Source organism: Hesperophylax consimilis, chromosome 20 (assembly GCF_061612785.1).
Source record: "Hesperophylax consimilis isolate HC1 chromosome 20, BYU_Hcon_1.0, whole genome shotgun sequence".
NCBI classification, from domain to species: domain Eukaryota; kingdom Metazoa; phylum Arthropoda; class Insecta; order Trichoptera; family Limnephilidae; genus Hesperophylax; species Hesperophylax consimilis.
In genome coordinates, this window is record NC_142855.1 from 20633151 (window position 1) to 20637639 (window position 4489).

The window sequence follows — 4489 nt, forward strand, 5'->3', positions numbered from 1 at the left end:
TGAATGTTGCCACTGATTAAAAAATCTCAATCTATATATTATTTAAATACATACTAAAAATTTCCACAGATTTCTGAAAACAAAATCATAATGAGAATTTATCGGTTGTCCAATTATCCAATTGTTTGATCAATATTATCTGTATAATCTTTACGATCAATCTGTGTGATCTATATTATCTATGTGACATAAGAACATCATTCATAAAATATAAAGTATAAATATACAAGTCATTACCCAATTTATTTCAGAAAGAAGAATATCAAATATAATATAATTTAACTATAGAAACTTGGTAGCTCTGTTTATCATACCAAAGTTTTGTAATTTTCTTAGTATTATATTTTTCCATCTTGCATGGTGGACTGTCTAGTTTCCACTTTATTTCGTTTTGACATTGTTTTTATTTAAGAGGTTGTGTTTTATTATGTCTTCTTTTTTCTTTTTGATTTTACTTTCATTTTGTTGTGTTTATTTAAATGTTCTTTGTTAAAAAAAATAAGAAAATAACATGTAAAGGTCCAGCCGGGCGTGAATTTATAATTAAATAAGTAATCTGTGTGATCCACCTGATAATTATGATCTATGTGATCCACGTGATAATTATGATCCTTGTGATCAATGTAATCTATGTGATCTGTATGATAATTGTAATCTATGTCATCTGTATGTGATCTCTTTCATCTACTATGTCATCTATGTGGTCTGTATGATCTATATAGTCTATTATGACGACGTGATTTAAGTCATAAAAGTGATCTGTTTGATCTGTAATCTTCGTGATCTGGTTAATCTATTTGATTTCTAAGATATACGTGTTCTGTGTGACTCCTGTGATGTATGTGATTTATATGATAAAGGAGATATATGTGATTTGTTAGATTTATGTGATCTATGTAAAATGTACGAACTACGTGATTTATGTGTTCTATGTAACCTCTGTGATTTATGTAATCTATACGATCTATGTGATCTGTTTAATTTATGTGATTTGTGTGATTTGTGTGATGTGTATGATCAAGGCGATTTATGTATCCTATGTGACATCTGTGATTTATATGATCCGTTTGATCTGTGAGATTTTAGTGATCAATATGATCTGTGTTGATCGTCGCTAAGAGTTATTCTTGAAATACTAAAAAGGGATTTTTTTAAATTGAATACCGCGTAAGAGTTCGAACTGTTCCTTTCTAACCGGAGACAGTAAGACTATTTGCATATTTTGTGAGACTTAAGGGTATGAGGAGGTGAAAGAAATGGGGAAAGGAAAGTGGGGCAGTACCTGGTTATTCAGATCTGATCACCAAACACGGCTAAGGCTATTTCAAGCAACTTTTTGATTCCGAATGGTAAAATTCACCTCATCTGACTCAAAGACGAAGGTAGCTCTGAGCGTGAGGGGACAGACACTCGACTAGCAATCTGGAGGTCGCGGGTTCAAATCCTGGAGTAATTTTTATTATTTCACAATTTATTCATTTAAAATAATAGTAATTATATTTGCGGAACCTTCCAGAGCGGAAGATACTCTCAGTATCACCCTGGTTCTAACCACCATTCAGAATTGAAACATTGCTTAAAATGGCTTTGGGCGTATTTAGTTACCAGAACTGAATAGCCCCATCGTCCTCTTTCCCATCTCATTAGCTTCCCCACTACCTTCAGCCTCACATCATACCCCAATTGGGGATGCCATAGTCTCACTGGCTCCAGTAGATTGGGAGCAGTTGAGACTAAATGAGAATAAATAAAAAACGGCTAGCTCAAGTCTTTGATCACTGTACGAGCAAAATCTTCGGCATGTAAAAGTAACAGGATGCTAAATGCCTGATAAACTTTAGTCATTCAGAATATTTCAAGAACACTTGATCTTATCCTAAAATACATCATGACGGAGTGCTTGAATATAATTATTTCGGTATTAATATCAGTATTTGAGTGAACACGTGTTCCACCGTTCGCATAAAACATTTGCTTTTGAACGATACTTTGTTAGAAACTCTTTCAACTCATTCGTTACAGGCCCGAAGTCCCATTTTTAACAAAAAAAACGAATAAATTAACAGTATTTCGTTAGTAGTTAGTTTTTTTCTGTTTGTTCGTAATCCTGTAATATTTGTGAATCTGTAAAAATAAGGTTAATTCAATGTGAGTATTATTTTAAATATTTTCCTCAGATCTGGGGAAATTTACCCAGAGGTCGCAACACTATACCGAATGAATGATAACCTTTCGGCATGAAGATTAGAAAATGATATTCATAGAACGGGTAAAACCATCAGTAAAATATCATATATAATGAAACAACACAATTTGTAATGCAAAACTTTTGTTTTTGAGTTAACAGAGATCGCCAATCCGGTTTCGCTTTTCCCAAGCTACGTCAGGGCTTATTATAATAATTATTTTTTAATGATAAACTAATTTTTATAAGAGAAGGTTTTATACATAGCATAAAGGATAACAAATTGAAAATATCTCCCGAGTAAAAATAAATGCCGCCAACGGGAATTGAATCCGCACCTTCTGACGTCCGGTCAGGTGCTCTGAAACCACTGAGATATGCCAACTTATTTCCAACCCTCCAAATGATTCAATATCTACTAGTACCTCAATCAACAATTACTGCTGATTATATTTTTTCCACCTGTAAACAACCAACTTTATTTTTGTAGGAAAGGCTTTGTTAGTGCTAATTTTTTTCACTAGATGGCGTCGAGACATGTAATATCATCATTTATTGGTGAAATTCGTGGGAGATATTTTCAATTTGTATTGATGTTTCTGGCGACTAATTGTTGCTTATAATTATTTTTTAAAGATAATTAGATACAGACAAAGAACAGTTGTTGGGTAACTAGTACCTCTGCCGGATTCATGGGGTGAAGTTTGTAGAGATCTTGGTGAGGTATGCGTCTGCCCAAAAGTATTTCACATCTCCAGCCGAACTCTGTCTCGACCCATTACCTTGCAAAGTAGGTGGATCCATACGTACTTCACTCCTGGACAAACCAACCATTACTTTTCCGATCTAAAATATCTTCACCTTTCTGTTCTTAAAAAATCCATCAAGATATCACAGGAAAAAAGTTCAAAGGCATGTTCGTAGCATTTATTTAGTCTGTAAAAACAATGAATTTATCCAAAAATGCTACTTTATAGAGGTTTTCTCATTGATTCCGCAACAGGCCATAATATTTAGTACAATTCCAAGATATTAGCCTGAGAAAACAGCTTTCAAAGTTCGAACCCAAGCCTTGCATACCTGTAAGAATGCTGATTTTTTCACAAATGCCACTTTATGGGGTTTTTGTATTTGATTCTACTTCAAACCGTGAATCATAGTTTTTTAGCATTAATTATCCAAAATTTTCGGCTATTTGGCTCCGTAGAATAAACAAAGGATTAAAAATGCTTGGTTTCATTCTTCGAATTTTTTTAAATTTTTTTTTTATTAATTTTTTGTTATTATTGATTTTTTTTTAATACATACATGGTTACATAAAATATTGAAAAATGTATTAAAAATATTGAAATAAATGTGCATAGTTAAAAAAAAATCCCACGAAGGTGAAGCCTGAGTGTGGGTATTATATCTTTTAACAATTACGATTTAATTTTTTAATTTTTTTATTTATTTATTTCTATACATACATTACAGTGTCTACCAAATATTTACATTTGTATATAATACATAAATTTAGAACTGTTGTTAATTTGGTGTTTTATGTTGGGTGTGAGGTAGGTTTGAGTAGGTGACACTGTGGTGGGTAATGTTACATGTTTCATGAACACCTCACTGGGAGAACCTGTGCTGAGGTGTTTACGTGGTTATGATTAAATGGTACATGTATTTATGTGTATTGGTTTAATTTTCTTATATAAGTGTAAGTTGAGATTTTAAATTATTATTTTTTTTAATGGTTATTGTACATTGTTATTTAAAGAAAAAAGGAAAAAAAATATTTATACGCACATATATACAGGGTGTATCGGCACTAACCCGACAAACTTTAACCAGCTATTCCTTAGCACATTTGGAGTAAAAAATGTTATGTGCACTTTGCTGTCCGGTAACGTTTTTTTTTAATAAAAAATTAATTAAACATATTTTCACCACATGTCACCACTGTTTTATCCTTTGTCAAAATTTGAAAGCAACATCGCAACTCTCGCGTGTTGCTGCGAACGAAGCCCGTATTACATAATCCAGTACCAGAAAAGAAATATTTTATTTAACAATAATGATTATTCACATTTTTCGTATGCGAATCACTGATTGTCTTCTTGTATTGTACACATCAGTTTTATTTTTGTATCTAAATTGTTTCACCTCTGGAATGCTTTGGTTTCACCTCTTACGCGTTTCACGTATTAAATAGTCTAATTTTGAAACTAAGAAACTAATTAGTAGATTTCCTGAATTTATAATCGAAGTCCAATAATTCTGAGCACTTTTAAAAACAATTTTCCTCACTTAGGTACTTAT